Below are 21,996 nucleotides of genomic sequence, written 5' to 3'. Positions count from 1 at the left end.
TTTCATGAATACGATTACATGCAACAAAGCTTAAATAATCTATCGACTAAAGGACTCAACCCTACAACAGTTGGAATCAAACGAGAGCTATGCAATATGGCCAAATACTTCACTCTAATATTATTTAACCTTCATACCATGTAATTTAATGTATTCATTTGATAGTTAGCTCATATCAATGTGAGTTCCAAAAAGCACAAAGCAAGCAACATTCAAGCAGTGGAGTCGACTGGCACTAAGACACGATAAAATCAGGCTGATCCTCATATGAAATTTTTGATCTCTAAATCCCAGCATCTATGATACACGGTCGACCTGCCCTCACTCTCTCAAGAGTGGCTAATCATTCCTCACGTTGACCCGCTATGAACTGCACCAACTCATGGAACTTCCACCAACCCTGCAACCACTAGTTCATGCTAATCATACATAACGATGAATCCCATAGACAGTCGAATACATGACTCAACTCTAAGACCTTAATCAGACAAGTACAGGAAGTAAAGATAAATCAAACATTCGCAGGCTATAAAATCTTTGTTTATGTACAACTATGAAGCACACACTAAGTGAACACATTAATGATGTCAATTTCATATAAGAAAGAACCCTAGGCTAACATGCATCATAAAATCATACAATTATGTCATGCAATTCCTGAAGATCCTTAGCCTATCACTAGCATGCAGTTCTAACATATCATGATGTCAAATAATAGTGTGTAATTTGGGGTCTACTTACTGGCTCTGACTGATCGTACACGTCACATCCTTTCTTGATAATTTTTGGAAAAATTTTCGAAAATCATTTGTAGTTCCTTAGTTTACGACTGGATTCACACGTGTGTTCCTCCAATTCGCTCAAACCATGCTTTGATAGCAACTTGTAACGAATCAAAAATGAAAATGAATTTAAACTTTTCAAAACAACCCATTTAGTAAAAGAAGTGTTTGCAAAACCATTGTTTCCAAAATATTATTTAACATCAGAGTCTCCCAAGATCTAGTCAGTCGTAAAACCAAGGATGTGTACGGTCATGCCTTCGCCTTGCCACAATCGTCTAAAGTACCTAAAACAATAAATTGAAGTTGTAGGCACGAAGCTTAGTGAGTTCCCCCAAAGTAACACCACACAAACAGATAACATATACAATCAAGCATGCCGGGTCCAATCAACCATCGGGTTGCCCAATCAACCTTCAGGTCCAGTCATCCTCGAGATGGAATACACCACATTGAAATGCCAATATACAACGGGTCTAGTCAACCATCTAGTTAGAATACCCCAGGCCCAGTCAACCTCTCGGTCCAATCATCCTCGGGATGGAGTACCCTAGGTTGGAATGCTAATAAACAATGGGCTAGTCAACAATCGAGTTTGAATTCCCCTGGTATGTTAGCTCATGCACATAGTAGTAAATCCTAAACCACCAACCAAAATATGTGCACATAAAACAGTTAAACATATAATCAGTCAACAGAAAATCAGGCAGATCTACGGATCACTAAGCATAGCATCATCTTATATACTAGGATACATATCTAACATATCACTACATCAAAATAACATATTATCATATAACAGGATGGTTAATCCAATGGGTTGGCCTTGGTGCCTTATACCTAAAAGTACAGTGAGGAAAACTCACCTCTCGATCTGATCAATAGCTGATGAGGCCCCGACTCTGAATCTCAGCTCTAACCGTTACATATCCATCCAAATGACCAATTCTTAAACACAATCCAAAATACCCAAAATACCCATAGGTCAAACTTTGTCAAAATCAAGTAAAAGTCCAAATTCCAAAATTCAACCGATTCAATCAAGTTGAGTATGGTCACATACATGTTTGTTGACCAGGCACGGGTCTGTTGACCATGTATGTGCAACGTACGCCTTGTACGCCCAACGTACACAACTGGATGCTAACCCAACTCATTAAGAGCTTAATCCTTATGCTCTTAAGCCCATTTTCCAAATCCATGCCCAAAGTGATGTCCTTGACCATAAAGTTTCCAACTTTATGGTCTTGCGTGGTCACTAAGTTCTTAATGTCCAAAACTCTATGCTCTTAACCAATTAAGAGCATCTAACACATGCATGTGTTACATATGTTCTTAACCCATTAAGACCATTCAACACATACATAGGTTACATACAACACTCATGATCATAATGGTTCATAATAGCTCCATAATCGATAAAGTTTCCAACTTTATCCATTAGAATGATCCCAAAAAACAAGATTTAGTCTTTAAGTCTCTAATGGACCGAAAAAGTGCATCTTTTCAACTTAATCCATTAAGTCCAAGTCTCTAATCTTCATATCTGAATCAAAATGATGTTTAGATGGATAAAGTTTCCAACTTTATCCATAACAAGGTCATAAACTTTCAAGATCTAAACTTTATGCACTTAAAGTGACTAAAAGCTCTTAACACTCAGAACTATCTAGATCTAACAATATCATCATCAAGATTCAAACTTTATACCTCTAGAAGAAAGATCAAGGTGAACAAAGTCTAGATCTACAAGCTCCAATACAACTAACACTTCTTCCATGAGTTCATTTTTGTCCAAGGTGCACAAAGAACACTCCAAAGCCCTTCAAAACACCTTCTTTTTCTCACAAGGCTTAATCTTGTGTTAGGGTTTCAAGAGAGTGTTTCAGAGAGGTAGAGGATGAGAGTGGAGTGCGCTTGCGGAAGTGAAAGAGCTTAAATATGGCTCAAACCATGAAAATAGGTTTGGGACTTGATCACATATGCCCTGCATACTAAATCTATAATATTATTTAAATGTCTTGGACTAAAAGCTTCTTGAATAAAAATCCATATTTCATGCAAGAACCCAACCTATGATTTTCCCTTTCTCCCCTTTGGCCCAAAAAACTATTCCAAAGTAAAATCTCTTAACTAACATTACCTCCTTCCACAAGGACAAAACTTTGCCTCCTTCAGGCCCAAAGCCTTACACAATTGACTTCCGGCCCACGGACCAGAAATGGAAGGTAATAGGATGTTACACGGTGATGAACAAATAGGGGGCAGTGGCAGGTGGGTCTCATGTGATGGGTTTGAGCCATAAGAACTTTCCTATGTGCACATGCAAACCCTAATGCTTGGATCTAGGTTTCTCTAATTGAACATGCAATGTATCCAAGACTTATATTGATAGATCTAGTGTAAACATTCAAATCATAACATACGAAATCAGATCTAAAGGAATACCTTGAGTTGCTTGCTTGAATCTTCTTGTCTTTGGAGCTTAGAGTCACAATTGTCACTCCTCTAATGGCTTACAAACACCAACTAGCAAGAGGATGATAATGGAGAGAGGGGAGGATGAGAAAATCGGCTCTAGGTTTTCTTGAGATGCAACAGTGCCGATTTCCTCCACCCAAAGGGCCTATATATACTATTGGCTACTAGGGTTACACCTTAAACCCTAATTGAATTACTTAGGCCCTAAGCAATCCAATAATCCCTATAGACTAGGCCTTGGACGATTTCTAGGTTTCTCCAAACACTAAAATCGTCCACCCTCATATCCATAAAGATTCATAGCCCAAAATACAACTATCACACATTTGACAGTTTATGCCCCTTTATTCAATTAACCTCTTTAAGTCACCAAATTAATTCCTAATTAATTAATGACTTATATTAATCAAATAACAATATTATTATTCCTTATATTATTCTCATAATATATTAATAATATTTCTTCTCTCATTACAAATCATCCTGTCAATTTGCTATGGTGAAGGCAACCCAAAAGGACCATGCACAACCGGGTCAAATACTTGCCAAATATAGTTACAGCCTTAGACACTATTCCATCAGTCTCCCACTTGGATAATTCCGGTAACTATATACACAAGCACAATCCGATTAGCAATCGTAGCTCTCAAAGATGCTGTCAAACTTTGATCTTATCAGTCATGTCCTTTAGATAAGGGATCGTACAGTCCTCTATTTAGATATCATGCAGACACAATCATAGTCCAGCGTTTAGTTTCTCGATCTCAGATTTAATAGACATAGAACTTAATCGAAACATCAATTCAGTTCTGACCGGGCCCGACACATAAGTCAAATCAAATCATCGAGCGGCCGAGATATCGCTTTTACCCTCTTAGGATAAAAGTAACAAATAAACTTCGACTTATATGCATTTACTTATTTGTCAATCAATCATACACAATAATGCGTTTTATAACATCAATTTGCTGATGCGGTTTCGCATCATCAATGTACAACCAATTAACAAATAACAAACCATATATCTAGGTTTTAAGACCATATGATATTATCTTCTTGCGATCACTTACAATATATATATATATATATATATATATATATATATATATATATATATATATATATATATATATATACCTTAAAGTGATTCCAGCAAACGCGGGTTTGTTCCAATGCTCAAAACTAGTTCATAAGCACTCATGAACGTTGTAGCAACCTTTTGCTATGTCTAATACCATTCAGACAATCTACATACCAATTCATGACAATCTTCTTTCATATCTACTTCCAACATATGAACGATTGTGGACCATTCGAATAATTCGATTATTCTTAATAACTTAATTATTCTGGAAGTCAAAACATGCAAAGTGAAACAATAGTTAAACAATTAACATGAGACGGTAACTTTACTTATAAATAATACTCTTTTATTTAATCATCAAATGTCAATTACATTTATCTATTACAAGTTTCTAAAACTATCTAATCTAAACTAATATCATCCTTCAGCCCAATACTCCTAGCATGCTGCAAATGCTTAACCCTAGTCAGTCCCTTCGTAAGCGAATTTGTTGGGTTATCTTCTGATGATATCCTCTTAACCACGAGGTGTCCTTCTTCTACTCGATGTCTAATAAACTAATATTTTATGTCGATATGTCAAGATCTACCATGATCCCTCGGTTCCTTGGTCAAGGCAACCGCTCCTTCATTATCACAGAAAATTTCCATAGGCTCCTTTATGGCAGGTACAACTCCAAGATCACCGATGAAGTTCTTCAACCATATTGCCTCCTTCGACGCTTCGCTTGCTGCAATGTACTCTGATTCGCACGTTGAATCAGCTACGGTTTCCTGCTTGGAACTTTTCCAAGTTACTACTCCTCTATTAAGGGTAAAGACCCAACCCGACTGCGAACGGTAGTTGTCCTTGTCGGTCTGGAAGCTCTCATCACTATACCCTCTCACCTTTAAGTCATCACTCCCTCCGAGGACTAAAAACCATTCCTTGGTCCTCCGAAAGTACTTAAGGATATTCTTGACCGCAATCCAATGGGCTCTGCCAGGGTTCCCTTGATATCTACTGACAATGCTCAAAGCAAAGGCTACATCAGGGCGAATACAAGTCATAGCATACATGATTGAGCCAACTGCGGAAGCGTAAGGTACTCGGCTCATCTCTGCTATCTCGGCTTCGGTACTGGGACTTTGAGTCTTACTCAATTTGGCATTACTTTGTATCGGTAATTCTCCCTTCTTCGAATTCTCCATACTAAAACGTTTCAGTACTTTATCTAAGTAAGTGTTCTGACTAAGTCCTATTAGCCTCTTACTTCGTTTTCTCACTATCCTTATTCCCAATATATAGGAAGCCTCTCCGAGGTCCTTCATAGCGAAGCACTTCCCGAGCCAGGACTTAACCTCCTACAGTGTCGGGACGTCATTTCCTATGAGTAGTATGTCATCGACATACAAAACGAGGAAGCTAACTATACTCCCACTGGCTTTGACATATACACATGATTCATCTTCGCTTCGTACAAATCCAAACTCTTTAACTTTCTCATCGAAGCAAAGATTCCATCTGTGAGACGCTTGCTTAAGCCCATAAATGGACTTCTCAAGCATGCACACTCTATTTGGATGCTTCATATCGACAAAACCCTCTGGCTAAGCCATGTAAACATCCTCAGCCAACTTTCCATTAAGAAAAGCGGTCTTGACATCCATCTGCCATATCTCATAATCATGAAATGCAACAATGGCTAGCATCACCCTAATTGACTTTATTTTCGCAACTGGTGAGAAGGTCTCATCATAGTCAACTCCGGGATTTTGAGTAAAGCCCTTCGCAACCAATCGTGCCTTATATGTGTGTACATTCCCATCCACGTCGGTCTTCTTCTTGAAGATCCATTTGCACCCAACGGTCTTACGTCCGGGCACATTATCAACCAAATTCCAAACTTGGTTGTCATACATGGATTGAATCTCACTGCCCATTGCCTCTTTCCATTTTGCAAACTCCAGACCTGCCATGGCTTCCTTATAGCTATTAGGTTCATCTAGATTTATTAGTGTACCATCACTAATATACATGTCCCCATCGGTAGTAATATGAAAACCATAAAACTGGGGTTGAACTCTAACTCTTTCGGAATGTCTAAGAGGTAAGGACTCGTCAATTGGTTCAACCGGAGTTTCCTCCTCGGGTTGAGTGCCAGCAGTAGAGGTTCCTTCATCACTCGATTCTTGAATCTCTTCAAGTTCGATCTACCTCCCATTGTCTCCTTGGCTTATGAGTTCTCGCTCTCAGAAAACCCCTCTCCTCGCAACGAAGACAACATTGTCATTCGGTCTATAGAAGAGATATCCAAAGGATTTATGCGGGTAGCCGATGAAAATACATCGCTCACTACGCAGTTCGAGCTTGTCGTGAGTATCTCGTCTTACGAAAGCCTCGCAACCCCAAACCTTGATATGTGCCAACGAGGGAGCTTTCCTTGTCCACATCTCGTGAGGTGTTTTGGCAACCTTCTTTGTAGGGACTCAGTTAAGGATATGGGCGGCAGTCTCTAAGGTATACCCCCAAAATGAGATAGGTAGTGAAGCACGACTCATCATAGAACGAACCATGTCTAACAAGGTTCGATTACGCCTTTCTGCCACACCATTTAACTGCGGTGTCCTAGGTGGCGTCAATTGCGAAACTATTTCGCATTCCTTGAGATAGTCGTGGAATTCAAGACTTAGGTACTCTCCTCCTCGATCGGATCGAAGCATCTTGATTTTCCTGCCGAATTGATTCTCCACTTCATGTTTGAATTCTTTGAACTTTTCAAACGTTTCTGACTTATGTTTGATTAAGTAAATATACCCATATCTAATATAATCATCGGTGAAAGTCACATAGAAGTGGTTCGCATCCTTTGTGGTGGATCTAAAGGGTCCACATATATCGGTATGTATGAGATCCATCAAACCCTCACCCCTCTCACAAGTACCAGTGAAGGGTGACTTAGTCATCTTTCCAAGCAAACAAGACTCACATGTGTCATCTTCCCTAAGGTCGAATGACTCCAACACTCCATCCTTTTGGAGTTGGGCTATGCGCCTCTTGTTGACATGTCCAAGACGACAATGCCACAAACATGCTTTATCCATACTATTGGAAGAATCCATGCATAAAACATCATTTCCTAGGTTATCTACAATCATAAAAGTTTCATAAATTCCATTACAAGGCATTGCTTCAAAATATAAAACACCATTTAGATAAGCATAAATCGAACCATGCTCATTATTAAACGAATATCTAAATCCTTGTCTAAACAAACCATGAAACGAAATGATGTTTCTTACCATATCTGGCGAGTAGCAACAATTATTCAAATCTAAACTTAATCCATTACTAAGCACTAAAGAATACACTCATATCTTGGTGACAGGCGACGATCTTCTGTTTCCCATGATTAGATTAATTCTTCCATGCTCCACATCCCTATTTCTTCTTAGTCCCTGCAATTCAGAACAAATGTGGTGACCACACTCGGTATCAAGGACCCAAGAAATAGCATGAGATGAATCATTAGATTTAATTGTGTAAATACCTGCAAAAGACAGCTTGATCTTCCCTTCCCTGATGGCTTGCAGATATTCTTGGCAAGTCTTCCCCAAAGTTGACTTTCAACTTGCGAAGACGATCGACATACCTTTTCATCTTTTGCAAGTGAACGGTTAGAGATTCTCCATTACCCATTTTATTAGTGATCATGTTAGTGAAAATCTCGTAACGTTCTTGCCTCGCATTTTGATGGTATCTCTCCAACAAGTCTTGATGCATTTCGTACGGATACATGTCCTTATAGGACTTTTGGAATTCGGCGTTCATTGTGGCTATCATGATGCAATGAACTTTCGTTGCATCACACTCATGAATCTCAAAAGCAGTCATTTCAGCCGGAGTAGCGATTTCTGGATTAATCTTTTTGAGCTTCTCGTCAAGGACATACTCCTTGTCCTCGTAGCGAGCAATCGTGCGAATGTATCTTATCCATTCGCTAAAGTTCATTCCATCGAAAGTCACCTTTTGGCAAAGGCTCATTAACGTGAACGAGCTAGCGGCAGCGTTGTTTGCGTTCGACATCTACAAGAAAAAAGGACAAAGTTTGATTAGAATTGAATCCCTAATTATCACCCAATATGAAAAATTAGGGCTAGGATCCAACAACATTATTTACATATTAGAAAAGGGATGTTGTAATCCAACATGCAAACAATTTGAAGGTAAATGAATGACGATTCACTAATTCTCCACCACAAAACATAACCTTAAGTTTTAAATGCATTTAGAATTCCTAGATATCGATGAGATTCATTGAACTTTTCAATGGCATGTTTAAATCTCGATATGCCCCTCTCGTTTGTGACTGGGATGCCAAGGATCATAAAGTGGGTGTGAATAACCATGCAAATCTACATGGTGCCTTCATTGTTACAATCACCTATTCGATGTGCCGGTAAACCACACACGCTCCACCGAACTATGATAAACAATGAATCACCCTTTGCCACCTTTGCTTAGAACCAATTAGTGTGCCGGTAAACCACACACGCTCCACTAACTTCTTAGCAAGGGTGCAAAGTGTAATTTCATGGGTTTGCATCAATTCACTTTTCCTAAAGTAACTAGGATTGGGAATTTGAAAAACATGTAGTTACTTTGTATTTTAATATTATACTTTTAATGAGGAGATAGGGTTGCCCTATCCTACCCGTTCGGCTAACGACCCTCCACCGATCAAGCAAGCGGTGGGTGTGAGTGTACACCCATTAAGCGCCATTTTATAGGCAACAACCTTATACCCACCTTATAGACCGGCTTCGTGAATGAGGCCTACTAACGGTAAGACTAGCATTTTAATTATACACATATATATTAAGTTTGTAATCATATAGTAGTATAGGGTTGAATTTTAAACTTGTAAAATTCTAGGGTTTGAAATTTAAATTGTCCAAATTAAACTTTTAATCACAAAACTTGATGACAAGTTTTAAACTTTTCAATCATAAGGGATCAAATAACAAATAATTTAAATTGACTATTTAATCTCATAATTATCTATATTTTATTTATTTAAATGTTTCTTGCAAAACAATTCACCAATTTAATTAAAATAATCAATTAATATCATATAAGGAAATTATTATTCAACTAATTGGTAGATATCTTTTGTTAGGTCAAGAATATACTCACATATATGTTAAAATTCAAATTTTATTGACCCATAAAGATTAAGGCAAGTTTCCATAAGAAAAACAGCAAGAAATCCCGAAACTAACTCCATCTAACGCTCGAACTCGCCGAGTACCACAATGGACTTGCCGAGTTGAGGCCTACTCGCCGAGTCCACTATGGAACTCGCCGAGTTCATCAGGCAGATGGGCAAAATCGAATTTTGCAATCAACAAGCAATCAACCAATGCATCAATTCAATAGAAACCAATCAAGTCTCTGATACCACTGATGGGTTTGAGCCATAAGAACTTTCCTATGTGCACATGCAAACCCTAATGCTTGGATCTAGGTTTCTTTAATTGAACATGCAATGTATCCAAGACTAATATTGATAGATCTAGTGTAAACATTCAAATCATAACATATGAAATCAGATCTAAAGGAATACCTTGAGTTGCTTGCTTGAATCTTCTTGTCTTTGGAGCTTAGAGTCACAATTGTCACTCCTCTAATGGCTTACAAACACCAACTAGCAAGAGGATGATAATAGAGAGAGAGAGGAGGATGAGAAAATCGGCTCTAGGGTTTCTTGAGATGCAAGAGTGCCGATTTCCTCCACCCAAAGGGTCTATATATACTATTGGCTACTAGGGTTACACCTTAAACCCTAATTGAATTACTTAGGCCCTAAGCAATCCAATAATCCCTATATACTAGGCCTTGGACGATTTCTAGGTTTCTCCAAACCCTAAAATCGTCCACCCTCATATCCATAAAGATTCATAGCCCAAAATACAAGTATCACACATTTGATAGTTTATGCCCCTTTATTCAATTAACCTCTTTAAGTCACCAAATTAATTCCTAATTAATTTATGACTTATATTAATCAAATAAAAATATTATTATTCCTTATATTATTCTCATAATATATTAATAATATTTCTTCTCTCATTACAAATCATCCTGTCAAGTTGCTATGGTGAAAGCAACCCAAAAGGACCATGCACAACCGGGTCAAATACTTGCCAAATATAGTTACAGCCTTAGACACTATTCCAACATCATGGCCATGACCGGGGGAATAAGGGGTGGGTGGGGGTCTGTGGAAGAAGGGCTCGATTCAGAAGAAAAGTAGAAGAAGCACAATAAATCACCATCACAAACTTGCCCCTCTTTCTCTTGGATACTTGCAACTCAAGAAAATAAATGTAATCACTAGAGACTAGTTTTTTTTATCTTGACCTATAACCGTTCCTCGTCTTTATTTATTTTAATTGACATTTGCATCGAGTGAAGGAGAAGAACAAACAAAACCAGGGGCGTGAATGATTTTGAGTTTGTGTATGTGTTTTGAGTGTATGTTTGGACGTCTTTATTTCTTCTTAGTCTTGGAATAGAAAGAGGTAGATGATGTGCAAGTTGGAGGTGTGTAGGATGTGATTTGGGAGAGGTTGGGTGGACGAGATTTCCTTTTTGGTATTTTAAAAATAAAATAAAAAGATTATAATTAAAATATTTAAAAAAAAATAATTAGAAGGGTATATTTGTCATTTCAGGTAGGATATGGACCAAAACCACAAAAAATGACAACCATAGGAACCAAAACCACATAAGTCTCCAACATTTGACTGTTGATGCATCATCAAACTTTTGAACCAAAACCGCTTTATTTTGACAAACAGAGAAACCATTTTTTCAATTTGTCCCTTGAAAATAAACAAAGAATTCTACAAATTCTGTTTTTTTTACCATCTTCAAGTTTCTTCATTTCATCGAATGATGAAAAATTACCTTTCTTCGTAAAAAATACTCAAGTAAGTTGTGTAATTTTGTAATTTGTAATATTTTATTAGTTACTTTACATCAATTATTATATTCATGTAATTTAAGTAATTCAGTAAGTATTATAATTTAATCGTATTTTTTTATATTTAGATGGATGATATATTTTTCTAAACTAGACATCGATAATAATTAATTTACATTAAATGTATAAACAGATAATATAAATATAAGGTTTATATAGAAATATTTTTATTTAAAACTAGTAATTTTTTATTACATAATAGCAAATAATAAAATCTAATAATTATTTCTTCATAAGAAAATTATTTATCAAAAAATCTATTTATCACCAATGTTTTGTCTGGACACACACACACAACACACACACACACACATATATATATATATATATATATATATATATATATATATATATATATATATATATATATATATATATATATATATATATATATATATATATATATATATATATATATATATATATATATATATATATATATATATATATATATATATATATAAGTAATTTGTAGTCAAATAACGGTGGTTGGCTCGAGGTTAGATTCGAAAACTTTAAATCATTATTTTTATATGTACTAATTTCAATTGAAATAAGAAAAATAAACGTTTAGTTTACAACTTTGGTCATAAAATTTGATATATTTGTAAGTTTAGTCCCCATTATTTTTTCGTTTTATATTTTCACCATCTAACAATTTTTGATTTTATATTTTCACAATATAACAATTTTGGTATATTGATAGGATTGGTTTCTAAAATTTTTGGGTTTAAAATTTTGGATAGAAGATTTTCGGATGTTGGCAATTTCTTTTGCTATTTAGCAAATAAATTACAAAACGGTCCTTATAATGTATAAAACCGGTCAATGTGTAATTTTTTTTTATAAAAACGGTTCTTATGTTGATGTTTTTCTTTTATTAGAAGGTTTGATCTCTGTATAAAAAAAATATATTAAAAACATTATTTCTATAATTTACAAAAAATGTCATAAGCATTTTTTTAAGTGAAACAGGTCATGTTTTAAAAATTACAAAAATAGTCTTTTCTAATAACAATTTACATTTTGCAGCCAGGACAAAATGAATCATTGATTTTATATGTTTTTGAATAGTGTCACTTATCATTAGGATATTTCCAACTTTTGTCCTTTATTTATGTTCTGATTAATGCCACGTGGCTTTAGAATTTTGCACCTTTGGTCATTGTTTGTGTGAAATGTTCATTTTGGTCACATAAGATATTCGTGTCTTTGTAGTTTTGATTCTTATGTAAAAAATAAATTATAGAATTTTATATATAATTTACAGAAAAGGAACCTACGTAATTTCTTTACAGACATTATATATATGTTCAGATATTTACAAAAATTATCCCTAACTAATAGAAAATTTTACAGATTATATTCCATAAAACGAAAATAATATCACCACCCTAGTTTAATCAATTTCATTAATAATCCACGGTAAAAAAGCTCTTGCACATATCATATCGACTTATGTCGTTGTGCATAAACCCATGATAATATATTTAAGCATTTTTAATAAGATCTTAGTTGTTATTTAATTAATCATTTTTCATTTTTCATCATCAATGAATTAGATAATTTTTTGTTGACTATAATATTGAAATGTTAATTTCTTTTTAGACATTATGAATATAACATTTCTCATTTAATAAGATATAATTTTATTGTGGTTTTATTTTTACTTTAAAATATTTATTCTTGTTTACTAAATAATTTGTTTTATAATATGAACATAATATTTAGAGTAAATTACACGAATAGTTGTTGTGGTTTTTGGTAATTTATATAGTTGGTCTTTATCTTAATATTTTCACTTGGAAGATACCTATAATTTAGTTTTGTTTCGTATTTGGTTCTTGATAGACTTAAAATGACTACAATCAATCATTATGAAAAAAATGAGTTGTAGTTTTATTGTTGGTGACTAGGAGAACCTAATCAAGGTGGGTTACTAAAATACCATCATCATCTCTAGGTCCTAGATATCGTCTTCAACCCATAATTGTAGAATAATGGTGAAAAAGTTCTAGTGCAAAAAACTTTAACAACTTAATTCATCGTTTTTGTTGTTGATTGGAATCTGAATACACAACTTAATCCATTGTTTTTAATGAAACTTGGTTCAAGATTGGAGATGAGAGTGGGGTTTATAACATGGGGATAAGAGGTTCAGTTCATTAGGATACAATTAAGGCATAATGTCTCGCTGAAATGTGGTGTTAGTGTCCTTCCAGTAAGATTCACCTTCTCCGATGACTTCCTGAGTTTTCCTACGAAGGTTGTTATGAGATGTGATGTCGGAGAGGGTGTGTTGCTAGAAATAGGAGAATGGGTCGGGGGAACTTTTCATAGACAATTGTTATGGCTAACATTGTCTATTTTAGTATGTTAAGTCAGAACATCTACAACATATATGAGGGAAAACTCATCTTTTGCAACTATAGAGACCGTTCATGAAGTTTATTCTTTTACAAACTATGGGGACAATTTATGAAGATTTGTGTTTTTTCATCGCCTACATGTTCGACCCTAACCCTAAGACCAATTTTTTCTCTCAAGAAACCTAAAGTATGTACCTCTCTGATGAGTTAAATAACTCTTTGATCGTTTAGACCTGTAAACAAGTTAATCACGAAAACGTAAAACAGAAATATCAAGCACAAGAGTGAATCAAAATATGTCGAATGATTCAATAGATTCAAGCCTCAGCAGAGCTCGACAAAGAAATCCTGCTGTAGAGGCTATTAGGGTTACAAACGATAAAGATAATATCTATGAATGAATGACTTCAAATCTTACGTACTAAGATGCATGCAAGCATCTATATATACTAAACCCTAGAACATAAAATCACGGATGGACAGGCCCAATCCGGATACAAAATTGGACTAAAGAACGAGCCCAAGACGCAACACCTAACGGACCCTACAATCTCCCCCTTTGCGTCAATTGGAGCGAGACTCTACTTCGGCTTGCTGGGTCCAGTTGCAGGAACTTTCTTTGTGGTGTCAAACAGACGAGGAATAAGAGGGAGAATGGTTTGTCTGAATCGAATGTACCACTGGATCATATCATCAAAATATTTCTTGTCATCTGCAGAGTTCTGCTTGCATCGATTGATGATACTCAGAACATGTTCCAAGCATGTAGTGGTATACAGATGCTTATCTGCCAAGGCGAACATGCATTTTTGGCCTTCGTTCCTTGTGAACATGACAGAGTTCCGCTTCGGGTCGATCCTTCCCATCTGCATCATATTTAAATCACTTGCAGAACCAACAGGAGAAATGGTAGGCTTTTTCTTGAATATACTTGCGATCTCCTGATCCATCTTGACAACCTCCATGATGTAGCAAACTAGCATCCTTTTGAAGTGATTTATGATTGGCCCATACTTAGCTTCGTTGGTGAGGAGGATGTTGTGCAGAATGACCTAATCATGTGGATTCAGGTTAGGAAGATCGGCAAGTGAAATAGCATGTTCTGTTTTGGCAGACCCCCTCAACACTTTGAACCGAACATTCGTGAAGTTACCCTCCCGAAAGGGTTTTAGGACACGAACGTTTATAATCTTCTGAGCACTCCATGTTTGATACTAAGGCTGAGCAGACCTCAGATAGAATTCAACAAGCTCCCTATCAACCTTCGGGTGAGGATGAGGAACATCAGCAATATGAGAGAAAACATGAAAAATGAAGGCCTTTCGGGTCAAGGGCATATCAAACTGAGAGTCGACAGAATTGACCCTGTCCAAGGAAATCACCGGTTCGAGCCATAAGATGCTGGGAGTATCAATGGATTCTTTGATAAGCTTCTCGAGAGTCCACTGAGGAAATAGAGTTTTTTTGACTCTCAAGAAGGTCATGAGCCTCCTTCATTTTTCTTTCGTTCGCCTCGGCCTCTCTGGCAACGCGAGCACTCATGTCTGCATCTTTTTCTCGACCTTGTTTCTTCAAGAGATCAGCGATGGTCTCTTTATCATCATCATTATCACTGTCTTCAATAATCTTCTTCCCTTTATCTTTAGCACCCGAACCTGAAGGTTGACCCATTGGAGGAGGTTCAGTTGCTTTAGTTGATGTAGAAGTAGGAGGCGGTTGAGACACATCTTCTCCCCCTTGTTTTGGATGGGCCACGAACTTAGGAAGCCCTTCAATTTTGCTGAGTAGGTCAAGGGCAGGAGCAAACTTCTCAGCTAGAGTGCGCCTTACAGAATAGTTCAGGATGGGATCATGTGCTTCAATGATGTTGGAGAGGGCGGCGTGGACATCCGAAACACATGTGGAAATGACCGCTCGCTCAGATCGGAGAGACGCAACCTCCTTTTCTGATTGTAAAAGTTGAACACTCTTGACCTTTAGAGCAGTGGTTTTGCGAGCAAGAGCATCCATTACGGAGTTTTCTGAAGCGAGATCTTCTTGCAGCTTTGTCAAGCGCTCCTCAACAGTCGCCTAGAAGGTTTTATTGTCATCATCAATAGACTGACGAAGACTGGCAAAGGACTGCAGTTCGGATGCGAATGAAGTGGACAGCTTCTCGAAAATGAAATCGATCATCGTTGCATTGGATGCAGCAACCCCTTGTAAAGACTGTAAAATATTGTTAGCATCAAGAAATAGTTTTTCGAATTTTTCAGTCGCAGCAGCACACGCCTTGGTAGATGCATCGATAGCAGCAGTGGCAGAGTTGATTGAGTCTTCATGTGCCTTGGTGAACGAATCAACTAGCCCCTGAATGACATCTTCGGAGATATTGGACCGAGAAGATGAGGAGGAGGAAGCGATGAGATTGTCGATTTTCTCATGAAGTTCCTTGAGATGCTTTTTAGTGACAGGAGCATCATCTTCATCATCACTCTGAACCTGGTACGGACTATAGTAGACAGAGTCAAAAGTCATGTCTTCTCCTCCAAGAAAAGGTTCGTCATCGGCTGAGTGGTTGGGAGATGAAGGCGAGGGTGGAGGTTTGGTTGTGGTAGTAGGTTCGGGTATGGAAGTTTGTTCTGTAGCGGGTGTGGGTTCGGGTGCTGAAGTATGAACCCCCCGTATCAGATACATTGGTTCGAACTCCAGTGGTGGTTGTTGTCGTAGCTTCTGAAAAAATAGGAGGTGGTACAGGGATAGAGGTGGGTGGTATATGAGTAGTGGAGGTTATGGGGGGAATGGAAATAGAGATAGAGATTGGGGGAGGAGAGACAGGTTTAGATGAAACTGGTACCTCAGGCGAAGGCGAACGGGGAGGAGTATTACCTCTAAGTGACTCCTCTAAGTCTGAACCCTCATCCTCTATTTCACTGGAGGAAGAGGCAAGAATGAGTTTGCGCATGGGCTGGGTTTTCCTCTTCTTTGGTGGAGGTGATTGAGCTGCCTTCGAAGGTTTTCGCTTCTTTGGAGAAGGACCTTTCTCTCCTTTGACAACTTTCTTGTCTTTCCCCTTTTCTGGTTTCTTGCCCCTGGGAGCAGGCTTGTCAGCGTCGTGGTTAGATTGAATCATTTCTGGAGTGAGCTCTCTGGGGCCTGAACGAAGAAACTCCTTATAAGTCTTGATGATGCGACTATCCCTTGGAACACACACATACATTGACTCAGGGATTGAGCCAACGAACTGAAACTTGGAAGCATTAGTTACGATAATCTTCGTTGTGTGGAAAACTGCGATCGAGGAGAGTGGAGAATCAGCAACAACAGGGACATGATACTTGTCCATTGCCCACTTTGTGACCAGTGTCCAGAATCTGGCATGAGAAATCTCAGAATGGCGAGAAGTCGAGGCAAGACTTTGGATCAACTGTTGCCATAACACAGAGCCATAGTCAAGATTAAGGCCGTGGTATAACCCGTAGATAATCGACATAAACAGATGGCTAGCCCCGTTAGAACCTGCACTTCTTTCTGACAAACCCTTGAACAGAACCGTGAAGAAGCCATTCCACTATGGAGGAAGACAGGATTTCTTGAACTTGGTGACTGTAGTAAGAATCTCAGTGTATCCCATGTGGTAAAACACGGAAAACAACTATACCACAGGAATAGACTCAGGGTTAACCCTTGACTCATCAGGTTCGAACCCTAGAAGCAAACAGAATCGTTGTTTGGAGATGGAGGATTTGGTATCAAGAATGTCGAAGAAAATGAGATCGACAGACTTGTCATAGTGGGCTGTTGAGAAGATCTGCGATAAACACTCCATTGGAACGAGTTCAACCTTGGTTAGTGCTGGAACCAGTGGAGAGTGTTTGAGACACTCCACTATCGGGAACATGAATGCGTCGTAGACATGGGGGGTGAGATCAATAATCAGGCTTTGCTGAGGTCGGATAGGCAAAATGTGGGAGGTTGCGTGAACAGAAGAAGAATCCGCCATGGAAGAGTGTTTTGGAGAAGAAGATGAACAGTGGGAGAAAATAATTGTTTCTTGCTCTCTGAATTGTAGGTGCAGTAAAGAGGTAAAAGACTTTAGGGTTTACCCTTTATACCGTGGGTTAGAGGAGAGAGAAGAATCTGCCCCCAAATATTCTTGAAAATCGAAGCGTTTCATGAGTTGATTGATGCGTGACAGAGTAGCAACCCCTATGATTACGCATGAGAGAGAAAAACTCTTCCGTTTTGCACGCCTTCCCATCAAGCGCCGTTTTGAATGCCAAAACATTTAGACTTTCGGCTGAGTCAGCAACTTATCCTTTTAAAATGAGCTGTCTTCATAGATAAAAGTAAACACGTGTAGTATTAGTCATATCATCCCTTTGAGAATATTGCATTAAAACCAGAGCCATAAAATTAGCTTATAATGAACGAAACCAGATTTTTGGAAAATCAAAAAGATTTTCGTGCATAGAGTGTCAAAGATAAAGAAATAAAGCAACACATATGTGGGAATTTGTGATGTCAATAAAGACATGAAACAGTGGATCCCGGGCACGAATCTCTTCCTTCAAAGTCAAGAGAGACTTTAAAGTGTTAGTGAGGTTTCCCGTTGAATTACGATCAATCACTTGTTAAGAAGTGTTGAAAGGCATCTTTTAATAAGGCTGATAAGGGTGGCTTTCGCTTCAGTTCAGAGTTCCTAATCTTGACATAAGAGAGAAACCGAATGAAGTACTTGTGAGACCAATGTGGTCTATTGAACAAGTAGGTTTGGATAATATTTAAGTGACATGTTGGGAATACTTGGTGTGAAATCTCAAGAAAAATTAAAGTTGGATTCTAAGGGAAGAAATGTTATGGTATGTAACAATTTCATAAGAATCACACAAAAAGAAAAATTAGAGATTTCATGGTACAACCACTTGGGTGAATTCGTTAATTCATGAGTGAGAACTAGAGCAAATATAATTGTTCACCGTCAATGCATAGTAGGTATTGAATTGTGGGTTTCACTTAGCACGTAGTGACACGAAGCTAAGATCACAAACACAGAGATTGTGTAACCATAAACCTCAGTGGTAATTTCTGAGAGTCTCAAGGGTTACTTGTATGAAGTGAATATGATGGAGAAAATATTTGAGGTGGTATAAAGAAACCAAAGTACCTCTGCTATAAAAATAGTGACCAAGCAGAAAACTCTTAACTCATATGAGAAAAGAGTAAGATAGCTCATGATTAGAATAAATATAGCAGCCTGATTGGGAAGACAAGGTTTGTATATACCAAGTCAGTAAGGCTTTATTCAGAATCAGGTGAGGCTTTGGACGACATGCAGCAGCATGCTTCTAGGGACACTTAATTAGTAGAAAGTGTGAGAATGATACCTGCCCCATCTAATATAAACAAATGAAGAGACAAAAAGAAAAAGAAAATATTTTTGGAACTTTTTATATTTTTTTAAAGAGAAAAACAAAATAAACCAAACAAATAAAATTTGAACCGAACCCGAAATAGACCGAACGCTCGGTTCATTTCGGTTTAAAAAAATGTTTTTGGAATTTTTGGAAAAACATATTGTACAAAAGGGTACAACTAAAAATATCACCTTGTTTAGATAAGCGAGAAAAGTGCAATGGGACTGAACGCGAAATAGACCGAGCGCTCGGTTCATTTCGGTTCCCATGTGAACCGAACCCGAAATAGACCGAACGTTCGGTTCATTTTGCTTCTAACTTTTAGTTTTGAGAAGGTGTTTTTGGTACTGACTCCGATTCCATCATACCTAGTCCTTGTAGAATTTTATTAAAACTTGCTTCAGGAAGGGCTTTGGTGAAGATGTCAGCTAGTTGATCAGTGGTTCGAACAAAGTGAATCTCTACATTTCCGTCTTCCACATGATCCTTAATAAAGTGATACCGCAATGCAATATGTTTGGTTTTGGAGTGTTGCACCAGGTTATGATAGATCCTTATTGCACTTTCAGAGTCGCAATATAGAGGGATCTTTTTCATATTGAGTCCATAGTCCCAGAGTTGACTTTGGATTCAAATCACTTGAGATGTGTAGGAGGCAGCTGCAATGTACTCTGCTTCGGCTGTAGACAGAGAAACACACGTTTGTTTCTTAGATTGCCAGCTCACCAACTTCACGTCGAGGAATTGACAGCCTCCTGTAGTGCTTTTCCGATCATGACCACATCCTCCAAGGTTTGCATCTGAACAGGCTTGAACAAAGAAACCTGAGTTTGGGGGATACCAGAGACCGAGAGAGGTGGTTCGCTTCAAATACCGGAGTATATTCTTCACTGCTAACATGTGTGGTTCACGCGGATTTGCTTGAAACCTGGCACAATAGCAAACTGAAAACATTATATCAGGCTTGCTAGCTGTGAGGTACATCAGGGAACCAATCATTTGGCGATATAGCGTTATGTCAACTGCCGGTTTTTCCAAAGATGGTGTGAGCTTGGTACCGAACGCCATAGGGACTTTAACCTTTGAATCTCCCATCATGCCGAATTTAGCAAGAAGAGTCTTGCTATATGCTTCCTGGTTTATAAAGATGCCTTCGGGTCCCTGTCTAATATTTAAACCAAGGAAAAAGTTAATCGGACCCATTGAGCTCATTTCAAATTTTTCTCCATCAACTTTCTGAATTCAACTGTTAGGCTAGGATTCGTTGAGCCAAAGATGATATCATCGACATAGATCTGAACTATCATAAGATGGTTACCTTCCTTTTTACGAAAGAAGGTTGGGTCAACCGAACCTTGTTTGAATTTAGACATCTTTAAAAACTTAGTTAGTGTTTCATACCATGCCCTAGGTGCTTGTTTCAGACCATAAAAAACTTTATCCAAGATGTAGTAGTGATCTGGATGCTTTTCATTCACGAAGCTAGGAGGTTGCTCCACATACACAGTTTCTTCAAGTTCCCCATTCAGAAAAGCGCACTTTACATCCATCTGGTAGACCTCGAAATTCTTGTGTACAGCATAGGCGAGAAATATTCGAACGGATTCCAGCCTTGCTACCGGAGTGAATGTCTCTTCGTAATCGATTCCTTCTTCCTGGCAGTAACCTTTTACCACTAGCTGAGCCTTATTTCGAATCACATTACCCTCCTTGTCCATTTTGTTTCTGAACACCCATTTGACACCGACGACCGAGGCATATTTCGGTGTTGGAATGAGACGCCAGGCCTTATTTCTTTCAAACTCATTGAGTTCGTCTTGCATTGCCTGGACCCAATCTGAATGATCAAGGGCAATATTGACGGTCTTCGGCTCAATTTTGGACACGAAAGAATCAAACATGCAGAACTCTACTTTGGAGAATAAAGCAGTTTGTTTCGCCTTCAGTTGTGAACGAGTTAGAACTTTCTCTGATGCGTTACCCACTATTTGAGATATAGGATGATCTCTGGTCCATTTGGTGAGAGGAGGAAAGTTTGGATCATAGGATGGATCCAATTCAGCATTTACCATTTCTTCCAACTCTGATTGAATGTCATCGTCATAGAGCATATCGGAATTCTCCCCCTCGACAGATGATGAGCCAAGAAATCTTTCTTCAACAGGGCTTTCGGGTTGATCCGGACTTTTGGTTGTTACTGGACTTTCGGGTGTTACTGGACTTTCAGGTGCACAGGGGCTTTCGGGTGCGTCAAAAATTGGATTCTCCCCCTGAATATGTGAGTCCTGCTCATTTGAAGAGGATAGATTCTCCCCCTCGACCGAAGTACCGCTCTGGGGAGGTTCTTTTCGAACTGGTTCTTCCGCTCCCATTCGTTTGGCTGCATCTTCGACGATCTTCTTAAGGCGATCAATCTTGTTGTCTACTGCCGTGGCTTCAGAGTGAGCTGCTTTCTCAGGTTCATCAAATAGATCCATGAACTGGTCAAAGAGATTGGCGATAGAGGCTGTGACTTGACCTGTTTGAGAGAAAATCTCTCCTATTTCTTCTTCAGTGGACTTCAACTTCTTGACGTAATTGTCATCGAACGTCACATAATAGGTTTCTTCAATTATTTTAGAACACTTATTCAAAACTCTGTAAGACTTTGAAGTAATAGAATATCCCAGAAAGATACCTTCATCAGCTTTGACATCAAACTTGTTGCGATGTTCTTTGGAGTTGAAGATGAAGCACCTGGAACCAAACACGTGGAAGAATTTGACATTTGGCTTCCTGTTGTTGATTATCTCATAAGGAGTGAGAGAGAAACGCTTGTTGAGATAAGACCTGTTCTGAGTAAAACACGCTACAGCAA

The 21,996-nt window shown here is 38.0% G+C and overlaps 1 pseudogene; it reads right to left on the bottom strand.

Annotated features, from left to right (window-relative positions):
• The window catches only part of LOC111903796 (probable protein phosphatase 2C 23), a 95,829-nt pseudogene extending 74,213 nt beyond the window's left edge, over positions 1-21,616 (bottom strand).
• Positions 21,617-21,996: the final 380 nt, after the last annotated feature.

Source organism: Lactuca sativa, chromosome 8 (assembly GCF_002870075.4).
Source record: "Lactuca sativa cultivar Salinas chromosome 8, Lsat_Salinas_v11, whole genome shotgun sequence".
Taxonomy (NCBI): Eukaryota; Viridiplantae; Streptophyta; class Magnoliopsida; order Asterales; family Asteraceae; genus Lactuca; species Lactuca sativa.
Note: the sequence above shows the minus strand (reverse complement) of the source record. Positions and strands in the feature narration are given on the sequence as shown.